The following is a 15971-nucleotide window of genomic DNA, read 5'->3' as shown; positions in this document are numbered from 1 at the left end:
AGGCTAAAAAATACCTAGTTTTAGTCGTTCTGAACACGTTTTAAAAATAAAAAGCACAGATAATGATTCGGTTCATTGAAAACTGTCTTGCTTGAAACCGGTCCGTGTTGTCGACTGTTTGTCCTGTACTGATTTGTCGTGTCTTCTTCCTGTTTTTTGTCGTACAAACATCTCTATTCTTTCCTCCATTCCCGTGGGCTTCCAGAGAGGAAGTGTCATAACGGCGGCAGACAGAGTGAGGGTGGAAATATGAACAGTAAAGACATTTGGGAGAGGTGAGATAGTAGCAGGACGTCTCTATAATGCATAATGCATCGGAGACAGCGAGGAGAAACTGGGGAGCAAGGGGGAGGATGTAGCCATTCATTCCCTTCACTACCACTAATGTGCCCCATGGCTTGACAGCTGATAGGTCTATCTCACTGCCTCTGTATCAGGCTTAGCATCGCCTCTCTGCTGCTGTTTGAGCCGGCCCAAAATGGAGGCGCAGACAAATCGAGCAAACAGTGTTTTGAAGAAAGCTTCCAGTCACATTTACGCTTATTTTGAGAGCTTAATTGGTGCCGAAAAGTCGTTAGCGTCAGTAATGACTGTACTCGCGGCGCGGGAATCCAAGAGAAGCTGACAGCAGGTTGCTGTTTCAGGTATTAAAGAAGCAACGAATGCAAAACTGCTTTATGTGTTTGAAAAAAAAAAGGCATAAAAGTTGTAGCGTGAGAATCCATCTTGAGCTGAGCAGAGCAGCAGAATGACAGTGACAGAGCGCCGGGCGTCTCGCTCTGCCTGGTTATCACTGTCAGGGACCAGTCTGCTGCACCAGCAGGCCCAAGCACTGCGATAACCACACAACTTACAGCCCCTTTATCATAATTAGCTTTTCCTTTTTAGCCTTAAAAGGCCTTCCATTACTGGGTCCTTCTCTATCGGGCCGCTGACACACCACGCGATTGGTTTCTCTCTCGGCGGACCTCTCAGTATAGTTCCCCCAAAACGAGGGAGCCGGGGGAGAGAAGAGCAGCGCTATGGAGGCAGATAAAGAGGCTTGTTTATTGAATGAGAGAATAAGAGCGAGGGATGGCTGACTGAAGAGGCGTTTCCATGAAGTTGGGAGACTATTGACAGTAGGGACGTTTTATCACAGTCGACTGTTCTGCGCTCCAACTGTGAATGTTTGGAGCAACATTTCACAAACTCTTCTCATGACGTCCGTGCTAATTTGGCTTCCTATTATGCAGAAACAGCTAGCCGTAACTCTGCTGTTGTACCTTACACTGAGACTTGTGCTTTGGTAATATGCTGAGGACAAAATAATGAAGGAAAACTGGAGATTAGTTTAAATGATGTGGCTAAAACGAGTCATTAGTGATGGCTGTGCACAATCCACTGCAAAAAAAAAATCTCAAGGAGCCAGAACCAACCTTATATTATGTTCCAAAACCCATACCACCATGCTGTGTAGTGTCCCAAAACTTAACATGTCAAATGCAGGATGTCCGAACACATCTAGCCTTATTCTGCTGCATGCGAGTCAGCGTACTTTGCAGCAGACGATAAGTCATGTGCCACTTTCTTGTTCAAGTAAAAGAGTTTGCAAAAGACAGTTTATGCTGCAGAATATGAGCAAGCATTGTGATAAAGTAGCACATCCCAGTTGTTGGCAAACTGTATGCAACACTTTGTAAGGATAGCTGTAGTATGTTGTGAAAGTAAAAAGTATGCAGAGTGGGCTTTGTTTTCCCAGTGCGTCCCTAAAGATGCTGCTTTAGAAGTGGTGTTTTTGTAACATTTATGTATTTTTTTATTTAGCCTTTATTTCTACAGGTAATCTCATTGAGACACTCTCATTCTCAAGAGAGGCCTGTCCTCAAATAACGTAACAAAACAACATACAGTCACTGATAAACAAAACTAAGGCACCTGTGCTGGATAATTTAACACTGAGTTAGAGACAGAAAGGTTCAGGACCAAACACAACATAGACACCAGAATGGATGTGCAAATGCAATGAAGTTAAAATGTAAAAACACATCTAAGAACAAGTCCTGAGAGATGGCGTTTTCATGGTATTTAAGAGACGTTTGAAGTCCAGCAGGCGAGTCAAGTTGGACATCTTCAGACTGATGTGGTGAGTTGACCAGGAGAAGGTGAAAGTAATCCTGGGAACGAACGCTTTACGTGACGTGAAGGAGGATAAATATGTGCATTTTTCATTTTTTGGATTGCATTTTGTGAAACCTGAGCGTTTTCCAGGTGTTTTCTTTGTTACACTGCTACATTTCACCAAATCCGACGAGTCAAAGAAACCGCCTTCCTTCCAAAGTGATGAAAAGTTCTCAGTAAACATGTTGGACAGTAGAAGCATGTTGAACAGAGGGCTGGTTTAGAGTGATTTCCCCACAAATATTGTGTTTTGCCGTTGTTTCATTGACCTTAGGTGGTTGAATCCAGACTGCCGTGTTTGTTAACAGCAGTGTCGCTGATTTATCGTGCAGTTTTTAAATTTATGTTGGACCTCTGTAGTATCATAAAGAGATGCAGAAAAAAACAACTGAACAAAGAATTTTGAATGACATATTAAAAGAGGAATTTATGATCCATATCTCAGAAATTTGCCTCAAACCTTTACGGTCTTGGGCATGAATGGGTTAGATTATTGCATCGTGGATGAAAGCCACCTCCAGTGTGTTCCTGAGCTAACAGATGAGGATGTCAGTCTGCCAGAGCTTACCGGTCCGAGGCTTGAATTGTTCAGGTTGGCAGATGGGATTGCCTTTAAATTCGGTGGGCACAGTTCAGTCCTGTAGCAGTCTGCTGTGTGAGTCAGCACTGTGTTTTTGTCAGATGCAAAAAGTTTCTTTCAAGTTGTGGCAACTGACACCTCTGTAGGGGCTTCCACTTTTTAATGTGTTTTGTGACCTGAGTAATAATTTATGTAAATTTTGAGAATGTTCAAATGTATCTTTGGGCATTCTAACATTTGCTTCTTTCTTTTGAAATCTGTAGAATAAGTTTAGATGGCTTTTATATTCAGAAGGAGAGATGGACAAGCAATTTAGTTTGGTCAGGTTATGCAGAGATGTACGCAGCTTCATGTGGTCCTAAATGCTCTGAACTATTGGGTCTGGACCAGAGGACCTCTCAGGGCGTCCTATGGGGTCTGGACCAGGACGTTGGCAGTGGATCCTTTGGGTAATCTGAGTTGTTTAGTTAATCAAACGTCTGCAGCATCCTGTTGATGTTTGATCAGAATGGAGTCTAGGAAGTTTGGAGGTCAAATCAACATCTTGGGTGATTGTCATGTTCCTCAAGATGTTCCTGATTGTTTGATGTTTTTGTGATGTGGTGACATTTGGGATTCCCATTTGCATGATGGAGTCTGTTTGTTCTGGGTTCATTTGGGCGTCTAAGTCTCATCAACATGGATGCCAAAATCCAAGGTTTTCCTGCAGAACTCCTAGTTGTGGCATTTTAAGATTGAACAAATGTTGAAACTCAGTGAACAGGATGTGTAAGTTAAATTTCAGTACAAACAGTGATAACGCTGGAAAACCTAACATGTCAGCTGAAGTTAAGAGTACCCTAAATAATCCTGTGGAAAGCACCAACCCAACAGAAGCCCATATGAGGCGTTAAGACCAGAAGTTCATGACCTGTCTTTGTCTGCACTCGTGAGTTGATTCCGAGGTCGTATCAAAACTTTTCCAGTGATTACCTCATACACATCCTGATTGGGTCTTAAGGTGATGGGTGGTGGCTTTCCAGAATGGAAGAGGAGTGTTTAGGAGAAGTTTGCGTCAGTATAAAAGACGATGTAACGCTTTTTGTAGCGTGTTAAAATCTTGAGATTTTGCTTATGTTTGTTCTTACAGCCTCTGTACTGAATTATTGAATTATTCACATCAGACTCTGAAGACTGCTTGAAGACTCTTTCTTGGGAACTTTTTGATGACTCCAACATTTGATCCAGAGTTTATTTTTGACTACATGTTTGACAAAACTGCCTGATCAGAGTCACAACAACCACGTAGTACCAATATAATCAAAGGTATTCGTTTCACCTGTCAGTGGTCATGATGTTGTGGCTGATCAGTGTTTGATACTTAGCTTTCTGTCATATGAATTCCTAATGGTGATTTTGGAGCTTCAAGGCTCAGCAATTGGCTTTTTGTGGAACTTTGGGGCAGTAATGTGATTAAAAGACAAATAAAATTAATTTTCCGTTATGATCCACATCTCCAACAGCAGATTGCAGTCAGTGAATTTAACGGTGGACATCTTTAATCTTTGTAGCACAGTTTTTCCGTCTTCATATGGAAGGACTTTTCTGTAAATACATTCCACCATTATAGTGACATCTCGGGTGGCGGCTTCCACCTCATACTTTTCAGAACAGTGAATATGCTTGAAAGCAACCTCTCCGTTATAAGAGCTACGACGGGAGAATTCTGCGTGCATCCGTTGAGTGTTGCTAACTGAAAACATGGGCTCGCGTTTAGGAGAGGATAAGACATGCAGACTTATTTAAACATATCTGTTTTTAAGAGTGTATTCAGTCACTCTGGGCCCCATTCATACAGGCCAGGGCCTTGTTTACTGCTGATAACCCATCTTATCACAGCACAATGGATGTGGCCGCCTGTTTCTCACTGGAGATAAACAAAGAAAGACTATCCCTCTGTTTCCCTCCTCTACTGTTCCCTCCTTCTCATGTGCTCATCCATTCTCCGGATGTGCCTCCTCTTCTCGGTTGTACACCAGCAATATGTTTTTCTCTTGGTCTCTTTGCTATATTTCTGTTTCTCTCTTGATGGGAGTCTTTGTTGGCTTTACTGCAGCTCAGCAGATTGGTTGATCAGGTATTGTTTTTAAAGGAGTGAAGACAGGAAGTGGGGAAATATATTGGAATAAAAGGGCCTTAAGAAGTCCAGTCTAACGTCTGATAGGAGTACGCTGGCACAGATTTCTACTGCACAAGATGGCAACAAAAAAAAACTGTACACGTCACCACACGGACTTCATTGTGGCCATCACAACATAAACACAGCTTTTACAACGATAATAACGAACATCTGGTTCATTTTACATTCTTTTAGATACCTGGAGTTGAGTTATTCAAGTAGTTGGAATGATTGTGCCTTTCCTAGATAAACAGTTTTTAAAAACGTGCACCATTAGGTTAAGTGTGTCGTCATTATTTATCATCATATATAGGCCATAAATGCAGTTAGAATATGACGAAATGAGGGCGGTTCTGCTTCTGCAAGTTGGCGACCAAGTTTAAAGAGAAATTAGTGTTGAATGAACACAGAAAAAATTAGTTTTGAAGCCATTTAACTAGGGCTGGACCCGAATATCCCGAATATTCGTATCCGGATATTAATATTCGGCCCCGCCCCCAGTCGGACGTTACCGGGCGGAACGAATATGCGGCTTTACCTTCGGCATACATCAGCTCATATCGGCTCATCTCGTCCTGTGATCACATAAACATCTACACATATGTCTATGTGATCACCCCCTCCTCCCCCCCAGACGCAAATATTCGGAGCTCGTCTCTTCCCTTCGCCTTCGACCCACTTCGGCTCATCCCGTCGTGTTCGGCTCATCTCAGCTCATCCATTCCTGTTTCTTTCCACCACCTGAATGGCCGGGTGGCTGCTGACTCTGACGTCACGCTTCACTTCGTTGCATAAACACAAGACAAGATGCTGAAGACCTCCGCTGTTTGGGAATTCTTACGTACGTTACGGGGCGGAACGAATATTTGGCTATTTGTCTTTAATAGGGCCCGAACATCCGGAGGCCAGAAACCACTATTCAGACCAGCCCTACATTTAACTACATTTGAAGATGTTTTACATTAAATTCGAATGTAAAAATGATTGTTGAATGGAATAAAATCAAGACAAGTTGGACAAGTGATTATAAAATCTCAAAAAACGGACACCGAAGTGTCCTCATGTGGCAAAGTTTGGGGTCGCTTAGAAATGTCCTTATTTTTGAAAGAAAAGCAGTTTTTTCAATGATGATAACATTAAATGAATGATTTTTACTCTCAAGTCAAAGTTAGCTTTATTATCAATTCTTCAATATCTACATGACATACCAAGATTGAAATTACCTTACTCTATCTTAGTGCAACAGTAGACATTAAATAAACTCTTAGGAAGTTGTGAGATAAAAAAAATTGCATAAATTTAGACAAAAAAATATAATTTAAAAAGGCAAAAACTGAGTGAATTAAGAACTAGAAAGCAAAGATCAGGGAAACTAAACAAAGGAAGCAAAACTAGAACTAAGCAACAGCTAAGAAAAGCAGAACTGAGTGAAATGTAAACATGACCATGAGATTAAGTAGCGGATTTCGTGCAGAATATTCAAAACGGTGAAAATGAGTAACAAATGCTTAAGAAATGCTCATCATTTTTAAAGTAGCTTTTGATCCGGTTGTAGCTCAATACAGACCCCACAGCCTCTAATGTAAGACCCTTTTAAACACTTTGAAAAACATTTTATTAGTAGGATTCGCTTAAAAATCAATCTCTGGCCCTGATTTAACCACTACCACTGATACGATATATTACTTTTGAAATATCTGTTGTGCCGAGGAGACTGCAGCCCCTGATTGATTTCAACATATTTACAAACTAATTAGGCCTAAAGCTTCCAGTGGAGTCTGACCTATTCCAGGCTTGATTTGCCACAACATCCCACATCTCTATTACCACCTTGCACTTCTATTCATTACTACCTAGAAAGGATCCCAGGGGACCCCACCCTAATGAGAAAAAGCTTTCCACTCCCCTCTCTAGCCTCTCCTATTATACTCCCCCACCGCCCCCCAAGCACACATGCATAGACGCCGCCTTTGTCTCAGGGGAGCAGTCAGCTTATATGATGTATAAGGTGACATCTTTATTTCACTAACCCAGCCTGGCAGGTCTATTAGCCTGCTCGGAGCTTCCCAAACCTTTCCCTGTCAGCCGGCTTATTCTCAGCTGTCTGGTTCACTTCCCCCTCCCGGCCGGTCTCAATCTGTGATCAAAACAGTCGTTATTATAGACCCCAGCCCGCCGCCATGCTGGAATCGCTCGCTGTTTTACTTGGGGGACTCCTGAAAACTCTGTGAGAATGTCCTGAGAAGAAGCAAGGGGGGCCCTTCAGCACCCACGAGGATTAGTGGAGCCCAGTTTGGCCCCCTGTGGTCGATGATATCAGACTGGTCCAGAGATCTGAAGGATGACTATTAAGCCCCCCTCCCCACACAAACCATGGCAGTCCCAGTAGATCCATCAGTTCCAATTTGGGAACCTTCTCTTTGCTCATGATCACAGACTGCTGATGAAACCAGACTGTGTCCACTGTGATTTACTATATTATACTCTAATAGCAGAGCCGGCCTGTTTTGATTCCATTTCTAGCCGCTGATATTTGCCACATGAGGACACTTCGGTGCCTATTTTTGAAATTTTATAAGCACTAATTTAACTTGCCTTGATTTTATTTCATTCAGTTTCTTCTTTCCATGTGAATTTAATGTAAAAAATATCTTCAAATGTAGTTAAATGTTATCAGTGTGAGGCAAATGGCCTCAGAATTAATCTTTTGCGTCCATTCGACACTAACTTTTCTTTAAACTTGGTCGCCAACTTTCACCAACAGAGCCGCCCTCTATTTTGATTCCACTTCTAGCCACTTACACTACTGTTCAAAAGTTTAGGGTCACCCAGATAGTTCCATGTTTTTCCTGAAAACTCCCACTTTTATCCATGTGCTAACATAACTGAACAAGGGTTTTCTAATCATCAATGAGCCTTTCAGCACCATTAGCTAACACAATGTAGCATTAGAACACAGGAGTGATGGTTGCTGGAAATGTTCCTCTGTACCCCTATGGAGATATTCCATTAAAAATCAGCTGTTTACAGCTACAATAATCATTTACCACATGAACTATGCCTAGACTGGATTTGTCATTTATTTAATGTGATATTCATTAAAAAAAAAACCCTTTTCTTTCAAAAATAAGGACATTTCTAAGCAACCCCAGACTTCTGAGCGGTAGTGTACGTACATAACTTTACAGTATAAAAGTGCTCAACTAAAGAGAATTCACAAGATGACACAGAGCACAACCATCAGTGCAACAAAAGCGAATTCCAACTTAGTGAAATATAGTCACTGACGACTACCAATGTCTCTGAAAAACAGTTTCAGGTGGATTTTAGAAGGATCCACTTTAAGCTCTGTAGACAAGGAGGTCCTGAGACATTAATGGGTTGGTTAAGGTTAAATCTAGTACGAATTAACTCATTGGCTTCCAATTCAAAAGTTAAATTGCACGGTTTGATATCATCCCAGAAGACTTCATTAATGTGTAAATGTTCGTGTCCTTTGGTCAGCGATAATCAACCCCAGTCTTTGTCAACATCTTTTCAGGGGTGTCTAAAACCTCTTGTACCAACCTGTGAAGTTAAACACTCTGGATTCAGTGCTGAGAGTCTTTCTGGTTCACTCTTTGACCTTCCCTACGACCTTGTTCAGATTCAGGCTGCTTCATAGTAGACACTGGACTGGTTTCAGGTGGTTAAAATACCCCAGAAGACTGTGCCGTCACCACATACTGTCATTAGCTGGGTTGCCATTACCCTTAGATATGTGCAAAATGTAAATAGCGCAATAAAAAACTGGTAATGGAAACACCTGAATTTCAAAAAAGGACTAAAATATCGCTCAAAAGTTTTTACGCTCTCATGAGGTGGTTTTTCAGACGTTTCGATATTGAAAAATATCGCAAAAGTGCAGTGGAAACACTTTTTCCACAATTATACGTCACCGGACGTGACGTACCTGGTCACATGACCAGTTCTCTCAGAGTAAACATGGCGCGGTACGTGTGGACAGAAGAGGAGACCGAGACTTTTCTTGCCATTATTCTTGAGAAAAACATCACTGCCATACTAGACAGCAAACAGCAGAGGAATGCAGAGTGTTAGAAGGAGATAGAAACAGGTTTAGGGCGTCCGTCTTCCTGCAGTGAAATCTCGCGGGATGATATTTTACGAGAGTTACGATGCTTCTGCCCAGAACAACCTTCAATGGAAACACGTTCAAAGCGCAAATATACTTTGTCGAAATTTTAGAAATATCGCTTTTATTTTGCGAAAAACTGCAATGGAAACCCAACTACTGTCTTCAGTTACTTCTCATATCTGCGTTTATGCGTGCAGAGGAAGACGTCTGTGTGTTTATTAATGCGTCGGTGTGTGATGTGTTCATTAAGCTGTTTCTCTCTTAAAGGAAACGCCGTGCGATAATGGCGGTATTAGAGACATTCAGCATTCCCAAAAGACATTTTCTATCTCGGCCTTAAATGTAGAATGAAATCATCTCGCCGCCGTGTGTGTGTGTGTGTGTGTTTTGTGTGTGTGTGTGTGTGTGTGTGAAGCCAGGTGGAGAGCTATATTAACCTGTCAGGGGAGACAATGGAGACATCTCCAAAGGCTTTTTTCACCTCCTCCTCCTCTCCTTTCACTTCCTCCTCCTCCTCTCAGTCTTTCTTCTGCTCCTCTGTGTGTGAGATGGTTAACCTGCCCCTCCCCTCTCTGCCATACACCTGACTTATGGCTGTGCAGTAATAATTTGCCAGACCTTGGCAGGCTGAGTGTACATTAGCATATAAATAGCAGATGCACTGAGTGCCCATCACAGTCGACTACATTTAATTTTTGGTTTATAAGATTGAATGGGTTTTTAAACGCAGCGCCATCAAACTTGCCAAGAGACAAATGAAGTCAGGGGAGCAGTTGTCCGAGGCGGCGCCCTCACATCATTTTTATAAAGGATAAGAGTCTTGCTTAAGGGAGAGGAGGGGGAGAGGGTATAGAAGCTGAATAAGCAAGACACCTGTGGAGGCAGCAGCGTACTTCAGTCTCTAGTCCATTTTCGACTTCGATTTTTTTACCCGATTGTCAGTTTTTCACCGAGATGAACATATTAACGTTACACCCATATGTCATCATCTTTACGCCACTTTGTCCTCTGTAGGGTCATGGGGGGGCTACAGTCTATCTAAGCTGACTTTGGGTGAAGACAGGGTTCACCTGGACAGGTAACAGTCGATCACAGGACTACAGAAGTCGCTTTTTCATTAGCACCTACTCAGATCGACTCTACTCGGTTTGTGAGGTTTTCCATCAGGACTAATACCTGGTTCCAGGTGCTATTTTAGTACCTACTTGGCCGGGGTTCTAAGCGAGTTGACTGTAGCTGATAATGTGATGTCTACAGAGTGCCGCCCACTGATTGGACAGAGAGTGACGACACGCGAGAGCACGAAAACCAAATCCACCATTTAAAAGAAAAACTTTCAACAGCGACGGTGCAGCACTGTTTTACTCTGAATCTGACAAAAAGCCGGTATACCATGGCCTCAATGTGCTCCATTGTTGTGTTTGTGTCGCACACAAATGATGTTGAGGGACTTCCAGGTCGCCGTGCTATGACGACTACACCCACGATGAGGTGGTACTCAACTGTAATGGAAAACCACCTAAAGCGAGTTGAGCGGAGTAGGTGCTAATAGAGAACAAATACACTCATATTCACACCTACAGACAATTTAGAATCACCAGTTAACCTCAGCATGTCTTTGGACTGTGGGAGGAAGCTGGAGAGCCCGGTGAGAACGTGCAAACTCCACACAGAAAGATCCCAGCATGTGAACCGGGCTTGTGAGGAAACGGTGCTAACCACCAACTCACCGTGCTGCCCACAAACCTAAATATGAGCTGACAGATTGATTTTGGACTAAATTAGAAGACTTTGTGCTGCTGCTTTAGCATTTCAAAAATCCCACCTCCGTCCCAGCGTAGACCTGCAGGAGGGAAGTTAATCATCAAAGATCCATCCATCATCTGTACACCACTTAATCCTCTCGACGGTTGTAGGGAGGCTGGAGTCCATCCCAGCTGGCTTAGGGTGAAGGCAGGGCTCACCTGGACAGGTAACAGTCGATCACTCACATTCACACCTACAGACAATTTAGAGTCACCAGTTAACCTCAGCATGTCTTTGGACTGTAGGAGGAAGCTGGAGAACCTGGAGAAAACACAAACACGACCTGCATTTTGGGTTTTCGTGGGTTATCTGTGTCTTCTGTTACAATTAATCTGATGATCTGAAACTTTTAAGTGGGACAAATATGCAAAAATAGAAGATGTACCTGAATAGTCTTAGTATTGACTATACGGATGTCCACCCAACGGAAGCATGATTGTTTCTATTATACCATTTTCCTGTCTGTTTGGATTCCCTCTGAGACTCTGTTCAACGCTAAAGGTCTTTTCTGTGTATGTGTTTTGTATAGACGCACTTCTACAAAGCTCACACACTTTGTGAAATGAGGAAGTTTTCATCATATGTGTGTACTCAGATTTGGAAAGTCTAGCGCTCAGCATTACTGCTCCATCCAAACTGCTTGCTTAGTGCTTTTTACGTTGGACTTTGATAAAAATTTCACCTCCAAACTGCTTGCTTGTGGGACGTTCCCACTGACTTCTGTGTTTGCAGCACCGTTAGTGTCTCTCTTGATAACGTGCTTTTAGAGACAAATATCATCTCAGTTTAGCGTGTTGCCTTGCTAGCAGCTGTTGAGGTCTTTTACAGCTAATATGTCATTGTTAAAGTGCGTGTGATTAATTGTAAAATTAACTGACAGATCAACGGATAGAAAGAAGTGAGTTGCTGCTCTAATCTCACGCCGTTTCTTTGCTCTTCCTGATGTTTGGTTCGTCACATGTTTGCCACTGGAGCTGTTTTATTACCCGGATAACGTATGGACCCGACTTTAGCGACCTATTCCAACAGATCTCTTTTTTATTTGCTTGTTAAAGAACTGCTTATTTTTCTTTCGTCCCTATTTTCCCTTTAGGAATCTTCTTTATTTTATCTTTGAGTAAACATTGCCATTACAGAAACACATAGCCCAGCTTTACTTAAAAGACTTTTTTATTTATTCTGCGCCCTACTGGAACTATTTTTATTTCTATCTGGGCCTATTTCTAATGTTGAAGTTACCAATATTTGTTTTGTCCTTTTTCCTATTACAGTGACACATGGCTCTGCTTTACTTAAACCATCACTTCTAATTTGTCTGCTAAATCTTGAGTTTCGGTTAAAGAAGCGCTTTTTATCTCCCGTGGGGAACTCGCTGCGCTTGCTGTGTGATTTTCTCCCCGAGCGTGTGTCCCGGAGAATAAACCAAAGCTCTGTTAAAATGCAAAGCAGCCCCCCGTGCAGCCATGTGGGGGAATGGAGGCCATATTTTAGCCGCGCTGCCCGTCAGCAAAATGTTTCTGGAGGAAAGCTAATTCTACTGTGAGACTTACAGCTCTGCCAGGCCGGCCGACAGCGCTCGATGCTATCTGGATTAAATTAAGGTGAATTAGAGACAAAGAGGCAGAAAGAGGGGGAAAAGGGATGATGTTAGGGCAGGATTTTCCTCCAGCTGGGTGATCACTTCTTAGTCTTAGGTCATTGATCAGAGCAGAATAAACCAGCCGGGATTAAAGTAGACAAGCACAAAACCTATAGAGACTATATCTGTGCGTACGTGTGCGGCGTGCCAATCCATTGTCCTCCGACGATGAATAAAGCGGAGTGGAGTAATGGACAAAGTTTGGTTTGGTGTTTAAAATGTTACACTTGTGTTTAACGGCACTCCCTCAGCTTTTCTCGGGGGAATAAATAAGATCAGGTTGAAGCATCTCGCACGTCACATTCACTCAGATTAAAAGCATAATTTGTAGTAATAACAGCTCTGTTTTATCCGAATCAGGGTCTCACTAGGTTTAACTACCTGCAATGTTACTTTTTACAAGAAGTCACTTGATTTTTAGAAATGGAAACGTTCCTCTGTACCCCTATGGAGATATTCCATTACAAATCTCCAGCTACAACAGTCATTTACCACATTAACTATGTCTACACTGATTTATCATTCATTTCATGCTATCTTCACTGAGAAAAAATGCTTTTCTTTCAACAATAAGGACTTTTTCAAGTGACCTAACTTTTGAAAATTTGTAAAAGCAAAAACTTGAATTCACTTCAGTGTTTTCTGATGTTCTTGATGTCTCCTACTGCTGTGGAGATTTTACACGCAACGACAAGTTTCATCTCTATCAGCTAAAAGAGAAAAGCACGAGTTGCACACAGGTAGACGGAGTTCAATAAGCATTACAGTCGTTGCCTCACAGAAGGGTTTAGAGCATGAATCCATACAGCAGAGCAGCAAGAAGTTTCCTGGATTTGAAGTTATTTGATTTGTTTCAGACATACCACAGTGTCATGAAGGCAAGAAAAGAAAAGAAATTACACAAAAACAACAAAAGAAAAAGAAGAAAAGCACTCAGAGAGCGCAGTGCTCTGGATCATTTCTGATGGATAAGTCCTGATAAGTCCTCAGAGGTGGATTTGTAGTAGGATCACAGTCAGCTGATGTAGCGTTCACTGGTTGCCATGGTTACAGTGATGCTGTGCTGCTATCCGGGAATGATACAGAAATCTTTAACTAATCCGTGGATCCAGACTATAAGCTGCATCACTGCCAGAATCCAATCACTTGGTCCTTGTGTCATTTCTGAGCTTCCCTGAAAATTTCATCCAAATCCGTTGGTCTGTTTCTGAGTAATGTTGCTGACAGACAGACAGACGGACAAACGTACGGCGATCGTCACCTAACTCCACCGCATTCCTTAGCGGACTGAAAACAACCAAATCAAATCCGGAACCTAAAATAATCCCTTATTTATTAACTTTTATTACCTGCTAAACAGCTGTACATATACACTGTACAAGTCTTAAAATAATAAAACAAGTCAATAAAAAGTACAACAGTACAATTAGGCAAGGCAAGGCAAATTTATTTATGTAGCACATTTCAACAATAAAGCGATTCAAAGTGCTTTACAAAGACATTAAGACAGAAGATGACAATAATTATTAAAAGTAAAACAAAAGAAAACATTTATGAAATCATTAAAAAAAAGGTCAGAACAGTAAAAAGATCAAAAACAGAAGTCAGAAAACAAGGGCTGTTTAGAAGTTATATTGCAGAGTTAGTCATAAAAAAAAAGATTTAGAATAACTGTTAAAAATAACTGTCATAAAATAGTAACTGTTTAGAATAACCGTCATAAAATAAGATTTAAAATAACTTAAAATAATTTAGTCAAAAGCAGCTGAGAACAGATACGTGAGGTGCAGCGTCTGTTCTCATCAGACCCTTCAGCCTTCTTATTGATCTCAGTAAAACACTCCTGTAACGTTTTCTGACCGTATTTTACACTTTATCTTCAGAAAATTCAAATCCAGCCAACTTTGTGGTAATTCCTGCTTTCATAGGCGTTAAGTGTGTGTGTTACTTTTTTGTTTTAACGAGACAAAGTGAACATCCATGTTTCTGTTGTGTTGCATTTCTGTTCATTTCATTTATTTTTAAGTGCAAATTAATGAGCGTACGATGTCATAAGTTGTAGTAAATAAGCCGGATTTAGCACAAGGCTGATTTCCAGCCGTTGTCCCGCACATAAAAGAAAAGCATGTATGAAAACATTATAGTACAGCAAAGAAAGCACTGCAGTAGCGCGCTGTGAAGTTGTTTCTGTGTGTTTGTTATGGGCAATTTAGGGAGTCTGTCATTTTGTTTTCACGCATCAGCACTAAAATACTTTGATAACGCCTCCTCTAATGTTATATTTTAATATTTATGCATTCTCTTCTCTCCCTGCTGAACTTTCTGGAATAGTAAAAAGCTAAAATAAAAGAGCAGTTTAACAGATTGTGCTGGATAAGACATTTTAGTCCACTCCACATAAGAGCGTGTACATTTCACATGTCATAAATAAGGACTCATTTCTCTCCCTCTTAGACCTCCCACCGTGTGTCTGTGTTTGTGGCCTCGTTAATGAGAGCTAATTAGGCTCTGATTGTTGTTAATTGTTGCTTGTTAACCGAATTGTGTGTTGTGATATGAAGTGTTTTAATTGGTGCTGGATCAGGAGGTGTGTACACAGGTTTGTGACACGGTTAACTGGCTCTGTCTTATGGTTCAGCTCTGAGTGTGTGTTAGCGTGTGTGTGTGTTAGCGTGTGTGTGTGTGTCTGGGTGGATGGGGTGTTTTAGTAATCATTCAAGGACTCATCATTTGTAAACTAATTCTAACATTTTAATGGGCTTTATCAGCAGTAACACAGCAGCCTTCTATCGCTCACACACACACACACACACACACACACTCTGGGGGGCATTACAGACTAATGAAAAAGAGGCCTTTGGGAATAAGAGGTTAGTTTAACGTTAGGTTTTACTGCTCCTCATAACGCTAATCACTGTGATTATTATGCTGCTAGACCAGAGTGTGTGTCTGTGTGCGTCCTCAGCCGTTAATAGCATCGCAGCCAACACACACACACACACACACACACACACACACACACACACACACACACACACACACACACATTTGTGTTATGGAAATGATCCCTGTGTGTATAGGAGTGTTGTGTTCTGCATTGTAGCCCAGCCAATGGCTAACAACCTCGCCAGGAAATTAAAAACCATAAATTTTGCTTAGCGCTGATAGCAGCTCATCACAGCCACGTTTATGCTCTCACACACACACACACACACACACACACACACGCCATCATTGCCATCCCTCCCCCCCCCCCCCGAGCCAAAGAGATCACACAACCCGAAGCGGCAGAGTAACACAATGAGAAACTGTACGTTACTGTAGTTTGATTCGATGTTTTACGTTCACGGTTTTCTGCTGTTTGTGTCGTTTTTTTGTTGTCGACTTCACTCATGAAACATTTCTGTGAACTTGCGTGCTTAGAAGTGGATGTAGAGGATATTCTACATTATTACTCTGCAGAGGAACGCGGTGGAGCGATAATGTTTTGTGT

The 15971-nt window shown here is 41.7% G+C and overlaps 1 protein-coding gene across 5 annotated transcripts in view; it reads left to right on the top strand.

Annotated features, from left to right (window-relative positions):
* uvssa (UV-stimulated scaffold protein A) overlaps positions 1–15971 on the top strand; it is a 47298-nt gene that overhangs the window by 11160 nt on the left and 20167 nt on the right. The window lies entirely within an intron of this gene.

Source organism: Acanthochromis polyacanthus, chromosome 10 (genome assembly GCF_021347895.1).
Source record: "Acanthochromis polyacanthus isolate Apoly-LR-REF ecotype Palm Island chromosome 10, KAUST_Apoly_ChrSc, whole genome shotgun sequence".
In the NCBI taxonomy this organism is placed as follows: domain Eukaryota; kingdom Metazoa; phylum Chordata; class Actinopteri; family Pomacentridae; genus Acanthochromis; species Acanthochromis polyacanthus.
The sequence above is the reverse complement of the archived record's forward strand: the minus strand, read 5'-3'. Positions and strand labels throughout refer to the sequence as shown.